A 12,858-nucleotide genomic window follows, 5' to 3' on the forward strand; every position below is an offset into this window, starting at 1 on the left:
GGACAAGTCAATACACCGGTTAAACCGACGTTATTTGAAATTGGACGTCGGTGCAGTTGTCCAGAGACTCGGTTTTCAGTTGATCAGTGGACAACTACACTCACCGGTTAAACCGAAGCTATTTGAAATTGGACGTCGGTGCAGTTGTCCAGTGACTTGGTATTTCAGTTGATCAATGGATGGCTACACTCACCGGTTAAACCGATGCAACGACGGTTAATCTGCCCAAGCTGTAACGGCTAGTTTTCAGAAGAGGCAGTTTACATTCACCGGTTAAACCGACGATGACTATTGGAGGGACGTCGGATTAACCGGCGCTACGCAGTTTTTCTGGCAGCTTTTTCTCCAACGGCTCTATTCGTGTGAGCTGCCCATATATACCCCTCCAATGGGTCATTCTACTACTCTTGACACCAGGCAACACCCAAACACACATACTTTAGTCAAGAGCCTATTTGAGCTTCAACATTTCATACACTTGTTCATTCAATCATTCAAGAAGCAAGATTAAGTACTTGATTAGAGAGAAGCTTGTGTGCATCCATTCTTGGTGATTGGTTCTTGCTCAAGTGAAGGCCTTAGCTTGTTACTCTTGGTGATTGGCATCACCTAGGCGATCTTGGTGATCGAGGTGATTCTCGCGGAGCTTGCCAAGGATTGTGGAAGCCCGGAGAAGAGATGTGTACGTGGCTTGATCTCCACCACACCGGGATGGTGAACGGAGACTCTTAGTGAGCGCCCTCGTCTTGGTGACTTGGGAGGTGACAATACTCTTTGTGAGTGTCACAACGTGGATTAGGGGTGTGTGCCAACACATCGATACCACGGGAAAAATCCGGTTGTCCCTTGTCCACTTTACTTATTCAAGCATTATCTTTCATGCAATTCATTCATGTGCTTGATTTAGGGATCACTAGTTAGCTCTACCTTGTTAGGCTTTATCTCTTTTTATCTTATCTAGCTTGTGTAGGTTGTTTAGTTATCCGGTTGGTGAATTGGTGCCTTTCTAGTTTTGCATAGGTTAAAGTTGCTTTATCTTGTTTTAGAAATTGAAAAAGGCCCAATTCACCCCCCCTCTTGGTCCATCGATCCTTTCAATTGGTATCAGAGCCTCGTTGCTCATTTGGATCATTAGGCTTCACCGCCTAGAGCTATGGCCAAGATGGGTGGTTCGCCGCCTCACTTCGAGGGCAAGAACTTTGCCTATTGGAAAGTTCGCATGGCCGCATACCTTGATGCGATTGCCCCCGAAGTATGGTTGGCAACTAAAGTCGGGTTCACCGGAGATCCCACCCCCGATCAATTAAAATGGAATGCTAGAGCTAGAAATGCAATTTTCGAAGCTATTAGTGAGGAGGTCTTTGCTAGAGTAAATGGCATGGACCTAGCAAGTGATATTTGGAAGGAGCTCATTGAGATACATGAAGGTTCCACCAAAGTTCGTGAGCAAAAATATCACTTGTTTAGAGCTAAGTATGATTCATTCAAAATGCTAGCTCATGAAAATTGCAATGATATGTATTCTCGCTTGAATGTCATTGTCAAGGATATTAATGCACTTGAAATATCCAAAATTGACAGTGCATCCATCAATCGCAAGATCCTAATGCTACTCCCGAAGCCCAAGTACAACATTATCAATGCTATGCTTCAAAAGGAGGATCTCGCCACAATGGAAGTAGGAGAACTTGTGGGCGAAATTCGCGCTCATGAAATGAGCATTCTTGGTATGTCCGAAGAGCCAACATCAAGCAAGTCAATTGCTCTAAAGACCAAGACAAACAAATCCCGCAAGCTCAAGATGGTCAAACAAGACTCAAGCTCAAGCAATGAAGAAGATGATCATCATGAGAGCTCATCCGATGTTGAAGATGATGGAGAACTTGCTCTCATGATGAGAAAGTTCACACGCTTGAATAAGAAGATCAATAAGAAGGGCTTCAACTTTGACTCCAAGAAGGGAATGTTCCGGCCAATGGATGTCAAGAACAAGATTTGCTACAATTGTGGCGAAAAAGGACACATCCGTCCAAATTGCCCCAAGCCGGACAAAAGAAGCAAGGACAACAAGAATAAGCATCGCCATGATTCAAGCGATGATGAAGAAGAGGAGAGAAAGAACAAAAACAAGAGATTTGGGAAGAAAAAGACCCATTACAAGAAGACCAAGCTCTTCCCAAAGAAGAAAGGGCACACCAAGAAGAGTTTCTTGATGGAGAAACAAGAGTGGGTGACCGATGTCTCATCAAGCGAAGACTCAAGTGATGAAGAAGACGTTGTCACTATCGCCCTCACCAATGAAGAACCACCTCTACCACCGCCTCCTATGTGCCTCATGGCAAAAGGTAACACCAAGGTATGTGAGGTGGATAGTGAAGATGATAGTGATGAAGAGCTTGATCCTAATGAATTCACTAACCTCATCAATGAGTATACATCCGTCATCAAGAGGGAAAAAGGCAAAGTCAAAATTCTTGAGAGCACTCATGCCAAGTTAGAGCTTGCCCACTCCGACTTACTTAGTAAGTACAATGACTTGCTCAAAAAGCACAATGAGTCACTTGTACTTGCTAAGCAAGTTGAAGAGAGCCACAAAAAGCTCAAACAAGAGCATAGGGAGTTGGCTCACAAGTATCAAGAACTTGAATTTGCTTATGAAGTAATTGACCCAAGTCTTGAAAAAGTTGTTCATGAAAAGGTCAATGCTTCTACTTCATGTGATGACCTACTCATTGATGCATATGCCACTAATGTTGTGCCCAAGCTTGCCTCCTCTAGGGAAAAGGAATTGATGGATCAAGTGGCAAGTCTCAAGAGTAGTGTGGAGAAACTCTCAAGGGGAGAATACATCCACAAGGAGATTCTCTTTAACAATGCCCGTGACTATGGTAAGAGAGGTCTTGGTTCATTTCCGGAGCCAAACATGGCTACAACTCCTTCTCCGGAGATCAAGACAAGCTTCATCAAGGAAGTTGGCTCATATTGCCAACATTGCCAAGTCACCGGGCACCACACTAGGGAGTGCACTTTACCATCACGTCCTCTTCCTAAATTACCCAAGAATTACTCATCAATGTTTCAAAATAATCATTTTCTCTTGAGTAAAGTGAAGGGCAAGGTGAAGGCCAAGTTCATTGGCAAGATTGCTAAGGAGTCGAAGAAAAAGCTCCCCAAGCAACTTTGGGTCCCAAAAGCTCTTGTCACACATGTGCAAGGCCCAAAGCTTGTTTGGGTTACGAAAACTCAAAAATAAATTCTCATATGTGTAGGTGAACTACAAAGCCGGTGGAAAACATTGGGTACTTGATAGCGGTTGCTCTCAACATATGACCGGCAATGATAGCATGTTCACCTCACTTGAAGACCCCGGCGATCATTAACATGTCACCTATGGTGATAACTCAAAGGGGAAAGTCTTAGGTTTGGGTAGAATTGCAATTACAAAAGATTTATCTATCTCAAATGTTTTGTTTGTAGAAGCACTTAATTTTAACCTCATTTCTATTGCACAATTGTGTGATCTTGGACTAACGTGTGCCTTTGACAAGAATGGTGTTGTAGTGACTCATGAAAAAGACAAGTCATTGGTATTCATGGGGTTTAGGCATGGCAATATCTATTTGGTGGATTTCTCTTCAAAGCAAACAAGCACCATGACTTGCCTCTTCACCAAGTCGTCTCTTGGGTGGCTTTGGCATAGAAGAATTGCTCATATTGGCATGAGCAACCTCAAGAAAGCCCACAAGAGAGGGATGATCACCGGCATAAAGGACGTCACTTTTGACAAGAACAAGCTATGCAAAGCATGTCAAGCCGGGAAGCAAGTTGCAACTCATCATCCTATCAAGATGATGTTGTCTACCTCCAAGCCGCTCGAGCTACTACACATGGATCTCTTTGGTCCAACTTCATACAAGAGCATTGGTGGTAACCTCTATTGCCTAGTAATCGTTGATGATTTTTCACGTTACACTTGGGTCATGTTTCTAGGCGATAAGGGTGAAACTCCGGAAATTTTCAAGACATTTGCAAGAAAATCTCAAAGGGAATATAATTCCCCAATCGTGAAGATTCGGAGTGACAACGGCACCGAGTTCAAAAACATGAAGAATGAAGAATGGTGCGATGAAGAAGGAGTCAAACATGAGTTTTCCGCCACCTACACGCCTCAGCAAAATGGAGTGGTGGAAAGAAAGAACAAGACACTCATCACCCTAGCAAGAGCAATGTTGGATGATTATGGCACGTCCGAGAAGTTTTGGGCGGAAGCAATCAATACGGCGTGTCATGCATCCAACCGTGTGTATCCTCACCGACTCCTCAAGAAAACTCCATATGAGCTCATCACCGGGAAGAAACCAAATATATCATACTTTCGGGTCTTTGGTTGCAAATGCTTCATTTATAAGAAGAAAAGGCTCGGTAAGTTTGAAAGTAGATGTGATGAAGGTTTCTTTCTTGGTTATGCATCAAACTCCAAAGCATATAGAGTATTCAATCAAACCTCCGGGTTAGTTGAAGAAACATGTGATGTGGAGTTTGATGAATCTAATGGCTCCCAAGAGGAGGTTGTTGGCTATGAAAATGTAGGGGATGAAGAGATTGAAGAAGCCTTAAAGAAGATGTCCATTGGGGATATCAAGCCGGAAGAGGTGCATGAAGACAATGATCAAGGGGGAGGAACTTCCTCATCTTTGCCAAACACCTCCACGGCACCCCAAGTGAATGAAGATCAAGATAAAATTGATCCACTACCTCAAGAAAATGTGTCAACGCCAACACCCCAAATCCAAGAACAAGAAGAGCAAAATGTTCCACCACAAGCACAAGTCACTCATGATCCACCCCAACAAGCATCCACGCAAATACCGCTAGTAAAGCATGGTCGCATCTCCAAGGATCATCCAATCGGTCAAATCATTGGTAGTCCTTTCAAAGGAGTAAGAACTCACTCTAAGTATGCTTCATTTTGCGAACATCACTCGTTTGTTTCTTGTATTGAACCCACTAGCATAGAGGAAGCACTTGAGAACTCGGATTGGGTGATGGCCATGCAAGAAGAGTTGAACAATTTCACCCGCAATGAAGTATGGGTCCTCGAAGCTCCTCCGAAAGACAAGAACATTATCGGCACAAAGTGGGTCTTTCGAAACAAGCAAGATGAACATGGGGTGGTGGTACGCAACAAAGCAAGACTTGTGGCAAAAGGGTTTTCTCAAGTCGAAGGTTTGGATTTTGGTGAAACTTTTGCTCCGGTCGCAAGACTTGAAGCTATCCGCATTCTTCTTGCTTACTCTTCACATCATAATATTAAGTTATATCAAATGGATGTGAAAAGTGCTTTCTTAAATGGCTTTATTAACGAACTTGTTTATGTTGAGCAACCTCCCGGGTTTGAAGATCCGAGGAATCCTAACCATGTTTATAGGTTGCACAAGGCACTCTATGGACTCAAACAAGCTCCAAGGGCTTGGTATGAGAGGCTTCGTGACTTCCTAATCATGCAAGGTTTCAAGATCGGGAGGGTGGACACCACTTTGTTCACAAAAGACGTCAACGGGGACCTTTTCATTTGTCAAATTTATGTTGACGATATTATCTTTGGCTCAACTAATGATTTACTAAGCCATGAGTTTGCTACCATGATGTCTAGGAAATTCGAGATGTCCATTATTGGTGAATTGACTTTCTTCCTTGGTTTTCAAGTCAAACAAATGAGGGAAGGGACATTCATCTATCAAGAAAAATATACTAGAGATATCTTGAAGAAGTTCAAGATGGATGAATGTAAGCCAATTAAGACTCCTATGGCTACAAATGGGCATCTCGACTTGGATGTGGACGGTAAACCTGTTGATCAATCCCTCTATCGTTCAATGATAGGGTCTTTGCTTTACCTTACCGCATCTAGGCCCGATATAATGTTTAGTGTGTGCTTGTGTGCCCGTTTTCAAGCTAACCCTAAGGAATCACATCTTTCGGCTGTGAATAGGATCCTTCGGTATCTCAAGCACACCCCTAGCATAGGCTTGTGGTACCCCAAAGGTGCTAGCTTAGATCTCTTGGGATACTCGGATTCGGATTTTGCTGGAAGCCGTGTCGATCGCAAGAGTACCTCCGGGGGTTGCCACTTGCTTGGGCGTTCTCTATTTTCTTGGTCGAGTAAGAAGCAAAATTCCGTGGCTTTGTCCACCGCGGAAGCGGAATATATAGCAGCCGGTGCATGTTGTGCCCAAATTCTATATATGAAGCAAACCCTTTTGGACTTTGGTGTGAAACTGGGAAGAATACCACTCCTTTGTGACAATGAAAGTGCCGTAAAAATTGCCAAGAATCCGGTTCAACACTCTCGCACAAAGCACATTGATATTCGCCATCACTTCTTGCGTGATCACGAAGCCAAGGGGGATATTTCCCTTCAAGGTGTGAGATCCGAGGAGCAATTGGCGGACATTTTCACAAAACCTTTAGACGAGAGTACCTTTGTTAGGCTAAGAAATGAGCTAAATGTGTTAGATGCGGCAAACGTCATGTAAGTTGCCATGTCATATAGAAAGATGCATACATATAGGACACTTGTCTAACCATGGTAAGATAGTGATGAGCAAGGGTTTAGCTAGAGGTGGTGGTCCACTTGTTTTCCTCTAGGCTTGTAGAAAGGCCCATCATGATGAAGCTTTCCGTGGGATCAAACTTGACAAGTAGATCTTAAATTCTCGCTATGCATTTCTTGTCATATAGTTGTGCACTTCATGTCTACCTTTCCTTTGCATATGGTTGTAGTTTGCATTATCATTGCATGCGTAAGGGTCACAAAGGAGATCACTTGATGAAGATGAGACTTGTTTTACATGCAAGATCTTAATTCATGAGAAGTGAAAAGAGTAAAGTGTTAGGTGCGTTATTGCCTGGTGAGCAATGTCATGGTGAGTTTGAAGCTTTCCTCCTTCAATATTCCTATGACATGGCTCATACATTTTAATTTGGCGCTTTGTCTCTCTTGCGACTTATCCTTGATTTTGAAAAGAAAAACTATTTAAGTTATTAAGCTATCCTATTTTGAGGGGTAAAGTCACCTATGCAAGTCTATTAACTTGAGTTTAGTTGAATCTTGTAAGTTCATTGAACTTAGCATAGAAAAGTGAGCTGAGAGAGGGTTTTTGGGTTCACCGGTTAAACCGACGTTCAATGGATTTATACCCATCGGTTTAACCGGCGTTACTAAGTGTCAGCCATAGCTCAGTCATTTCAGGCGTTCAACCGGCGTATACAAAGTTTGCAGCATCAGATCAACCGATGAACAGAACACAATTTTGACCTGAAAATCAACTGATATTTGCATCGTTCAACCGACGAGTTCACTTTTCAGATCATCGGTTCAACCGGCGTACTGATGCAGATTTGGCAAAGTTTCTGGTAAACTACACCGACGCAATCAACCGGTGCTCAAAACCTAAGCGTCGGATCAACCGGCGATAAGAAATTCTGCGGGATCCACATGTCATATTTCTCTCTTGACCGGTCACGACTTCACTCCCGCTTGTGTTTTTGCCGCCCGTTCACCTACTGCCGCTCCCGTTCCCGCGCCGCCGTTCGCCGCCGTCCACCGTCCGCATCATCCGCCGCCGCACCTACACACCCTCCGCGCCGTGCGCCGCCCGCTTGCCGCCTTGCTCCACCGCTCTCTGCACCGCCGCCCGCCGCATTCCCGCGCCGGCCGCCGTCGCTCAGCCGCTCGTCGCGCCGCCGCTTGCTGCGCCGCCACCCGCGCATTCCCGCACTCGTTGCGCCGCCGTCGTCGCATTACCGCCAGTGGACACCGCCATCCACCGCTCACACTCACCGGCATCGCCGCAGCAACGCCCGTACGCCACTGTGCCGGCCGTGCATCCTGTGTCGCCTGCACGTCACCGCGTCGCCGCATCCTTGTTACTTCTAGAGTAGTGATGGGTCGTGACAAGAGGAAGGGGAAGGAGATCGTGGTCGAGGAGCCCGCTCGCAAGCGGACTCGCGCAGCGAGAGAGGCCGAGAGGGCCGAGATGGTGGCTAAGGCCGCCGAGGAGCAGGCGTCAGGCCGTGCTCGTCCGTTCGCTATCAGGGACACGCCAGCAAGGGGCAGAGACAGAGGCAGAGGGATGGGCCGAGTCAGAGGAGCCAGGGCCACCAGAGCCGCAGCAGCAGCAGCAGAGTCAGCGCAGTCACTCTCAGCGGCAGAGTCCGATTCAGATTCAGAGACAGAGCAGTCTGAGCAGTCTCAGGGGCAGGATACACAGCAGTCACCAGCTCTACGACGTTCTGGCCGCACCCGGCAGACGTCCCCCGCAGAGGAGACTTCACCTGCGACCGAGCGTCGCACCGGACCTAGGACGCGAGGAGGCCACCAGCCTCAGGAGCCTCGCAGGTCCACCGCAGCAGCAGCAGCTCGACGAGCCGAGGCCCTAGCGGCCGAGCGCGCAGTGTTCCGCATGGACACTGTCGTGCGTCTGGAGCCAGGTGTGCTGCTCCAGAACTTGACCAAGGCCAATGCGGCGAAGGTCAAGAGGCTCAGGTGGAGTGTACAGGAGGAGGAGTGGTTCCCGGTGACACGGGACAGCAGGGTTGATCGCAGATTCTGGACGCTCCTTCAGGCCAGTTTCTACGAGACCTATCAGAGGCGGGGCCACAGGATCTTTCCTCGCAGAGTACTAGACTGGGTTTCACTGAGGACAGCTGCAGGGGGAGCCGATGTCAGGGAACACTTTGATCACTTCAGGGGTCTGCCCAGGTTGCTCTCGATTGAGAGGAACGGATATATTGAGGACTGGGTCAGAGTCTTTTACGCCACAGCATGGATTGCCCCAGAGCGCAGAGCTGTTCACTTCATGTTTGGGGGGCAGGTGTTTGGTTTGTCCAGAGCGACTCTCGCTGGGATCCTTGGAGTTGACCTTGTTGACGTCTCTCTGCACGAGATGGTATATGGTGATGCAGATCCACCTCGCAGGGCCATGATTGGCGGGATTGCACCTTCACACGAGGCGATCTCACAGTGCTTCCGCCAGCCCTTTCCAGCTTCTTACGCCAGAGTCCCCAGTCTGCTGACCCCCGAGGCATACGCTGTTCACATGGCACTCCGGAGGACGTTGCTCCCGAGGAGTGGCTACCCAGAGGGGTTCACAGGTCTGCAGCAGCTGCTACTTCTTCACATACTCACCCATGAGCCATTTGACATAGTTGACTTTATCTTGGCTGAGATTGAGGATGTCATCACTGATGGGATGGGGGTCGTGCGTCAGTTTCCTTATGCTCACTGGATCAATTTAATTTGCTCTATGATAGTGCCAGCTGAGTCACCCATCAGTGCAGTCTACAGACAGGACGAGGTTCCCTGGTTCCCCGTCTACCGCCCGACAGCACCCTCTGACAGGAGGAGAGGCAGACAGGCAGATCGAGCTGCCATGGCACGGCTGTCACCCGAGGTACAGGCCCGAGTGGCTCAGGAGGATGAGGCGTTACTAGCTGCAGAGGCACAGCTTCCCGGAGGAGATGATGAGATTCATTGGTCAGACCTAGAGTCAGACTCCTCCGAGGACGAGGAGTACTTCCCTGCACCTGCTCCAGCGAGTCATGATCACGAGGCAGGAGGTTCCGGAGAGCCAGCTCCAGTGACAGCTGCTGCTGCTACTGTCTCAGAGTCACAGGTGTCTCAGCCGTCTGAGCTCACCGCACTTTTGCAGCAGCTGGTCACACAGCAGAGGGAGGATCGCCGTGCTCAGGAGGAGGCCAGGAGAGCCCATGAGGCCCAGCTTGCAGAGATTCAGAGGGAGGCCGCCCGAGAGCGAGCTGCTACAGAGGAGCGTTTTGTCGGCCTCATTGACCGAGTATCTCAGAGGACAGACGCTCAGTTTCAGCAGATGCAGCAGGGCATGATGGCCATGTTCGGGATGATTTCACAGCTATATTCTCACACCGGACTCGCCCCACAGCAGCCAGGACAGACAGGCCTTCAGAGTGCTGGAGCACCACCACTTGCAGTTACACCAGCTCCGGCCTCCACTGCTCCAGCCTCTTCCGCGACCCCGGAGATCATGTTCTCATTGTCAGCATTACTTGGGTCTGCGAGTCGTCCTCTCTTCTCTCCACTGCCTGCGACCTCACTCTTCCAGGAGTCACCTTCAGCAGTGCAGTCAGTTGGCCTCCCCGTCGTACCACAGCCACTACCTTCAGGGGGAGGCGGAGAGGTGTCCTTAGTTCAGCAGTCGTCACAGCCGGCAGCATCAGCTCTTACTACTTCAGATGTTGACACATCCTCTGCTGAGCCGGCTACTACCTCCACGGATCCTCTCCCCGGCAGTGCTAGCACCAGAGCCTCGACGACAGCTACACCTCCAGTCAGCTCAGCACCTGCCGGCAGCTCAGATCAGCAGCTCCCTTCCGTCACCGAGGATCCTCCGTCTGACGACGACGATGATGATGACCCGGATCGCTTCCTCGCCGTCCCTCGTCAGCCAGATCAGTAGCTATCCTTTTTGGGCTTTGATGCCAAAGGGGGAGAGGGAGTGAGAGTCAGGGGGAGGGTAGCACTAGACAGAGCTCGTGATCAGGACCTTTGATGTTTCTTATTGTATTATATTTGGTGTTAGTTCATGGATATGTACATTTGTCATTTGAGCATGCTGAACTTTTGAGACATATCTATGGATTTCGTTTGAGCCATTGAGTTCTTTGATTCTCTCTTTTCGAGTTTACTTGTGTTTATTCGTGCCTTATCTTTCTCGCTCTCTCGTTATTTATGTCTGTGTTGTCATCAATCACCAAAAAGGGGGAGATTGTAAGCATCTAGGCCCTTAAGGTATGTTTCGGTGATTAATGACAACCATTATTGTGACTAATGAGTTTGTGCAGCTTTATAGATCATTATCGCTCATTTGGTTATATGTCAAAAGAGGCCCCAAATTTTCATTATTCAAAAAGGCGATCTCGGCATTCAACTCAATAATATGTCAAGACTAAGGATCTTTCTAGTCCTAAGTGTCATAAGGTTGAGCAGGACACTTAGGTTAGTATAGGTTTTATAGTTTTGTAGTGATCGCACTATTAAGAGGGGTTTAGGCTTAGTAACCTGAGCATGGACATGGTCATTTGAAAATGGATGCACACAATGGTCACTCAGGTTTCTAGAAGCTCAAATAAGTGGTTCTTAACTTATATCTCAAGAAATATTTGGATTTCATTCAAGACTCAAGTCAGAAAAGGCAAAATTAGAAAAATCCTTATCACCGGATTAACCGACGCCTCAAGTTTTCTATACGTCGGTTAAACATGGTCTACAGGTCAGGACAAGTCAATACACCGGTTAAACCGACGTTATTTGAAATTGGACGTCGGTGCAGTTGTCCAGAGACTCGGTTTTCAGTTGATCAGTGGACAACTACACTCACCAGTTAAACCGACGCTATTTGAAATTGGACGTCGGTGCAGTTGTCCAGTGACTTGGTATTTCAGTTGATCAATGGATGGCTACACTCACCGGTTAAACCGATGCAACGACGGTTAATCTGCACAAGCTGTAACGGCTAGTTTTCAGAAGGGGCAGTTTACATTCACCGGTTAAACCGACGATGACTATTGGAGGGACGTCGGATTAACCGGCGCTACGCAGTTTTTCTGGCAGCTTTTTCTCCAACGGCTCTATTCGTGTGAGCTGCCCATATATACCCCTCCAATGGGTCATTCTACTACTCTTGACACCAGGCAACACCCAAACACACATACTTTAGTCAAGAGCCAATTTGAGCTTCAACATTTCATACACTTGTTCATTCAATCATTCAAGAAGCAAGATTAAGGACTTGAGTAGAGAGAAGCTTGTGTGCATCCATTCTTGGTGATTGGTTCTTGCTCAAGTGAAGGCCTTAGCTTGTTACTCTTGGTGATTGGCATCACCTAGGCGATCTTGGTGATCGAGGTGATTCTCGCGGAGCTTGCCAAGGATTGTGGAAGCCCGGAGAAGAGATGTGTACGTGGCTTGATCTCCACCACACCGGGATGGTGAACGGAGACTCTTAGTGAGCGCCCTCGTCTTGGTGACTTGGGAGGTGACAATACTCTTTGTGAGTGTCACAATGTGGATTAGGGGTGTGTGCCAACACATCGATACCACGGGAAAAATCCGGTTGTCCCTTGTCCACTTTACTTATTCAAGCATTATCTTTCATGCAATTCATTCATGTGCTTGATTTAGGGATCACTAGTTAGCTCTACCTTGCTAGGCTTTATCTCTTTTTATCTTATCTAGCTTGTGTAGGTTGTTTAGTTATCCGGTTGATGAATTGGTGCCTTTCTAGTTTTGCATAGGTTAAGGTTGCTTTATCTTATTTTAGAAATTGAAAAAGGCCCAATTCACCCCCCCTCTTGGTCCATCGATCCTTTCAACTCTCCCTATGGGTACACAAGTTACAATTGAGGATGCTTTATTGTATCCCGATTCAACTCGTACCTTATTGAGTTTCCGAGATATTCGGAAATGTGGTTTACATATTTCTACACATACAGAAAATAATGAGGAATTTCTTCTCATTACCAAACCTTCTGAATATGGCTCTAACATTCTGGAAAGAATACTTTCGTTTCCGTCTGGATTGTACTACACATACATAAAACTTGTACCTCATGTTACGTACAAGGTGATTTTTCATAATGTTGACGCATTCAAGACTTGGCATGCACGCCTTGGCCATCCTGGAATAGGAATGATGCGGAAAATCACAGGTAATTGCATTGGTCATGATTTAAAGTCTGCTAAATTTCCTAAACCTTCTAATTTTATATGTACATCTTGTGCAACGGGAAAGCTAATCTTAAAACCATCTCCGCTTAAGA

This window comes from Panicum hallii, chromosome 1 (assembly GCF_002211085.1).
Source record: "Panicum hallii strain FIL2 chromosome 1, PHallii_v3.1, whole genome shotgun sequence".
NCBI lineage: Eukaryota > Viridiplantae > Streptophyta > Magnoliopsida > Poales > Poaceae > Panicum > Panicum hallii.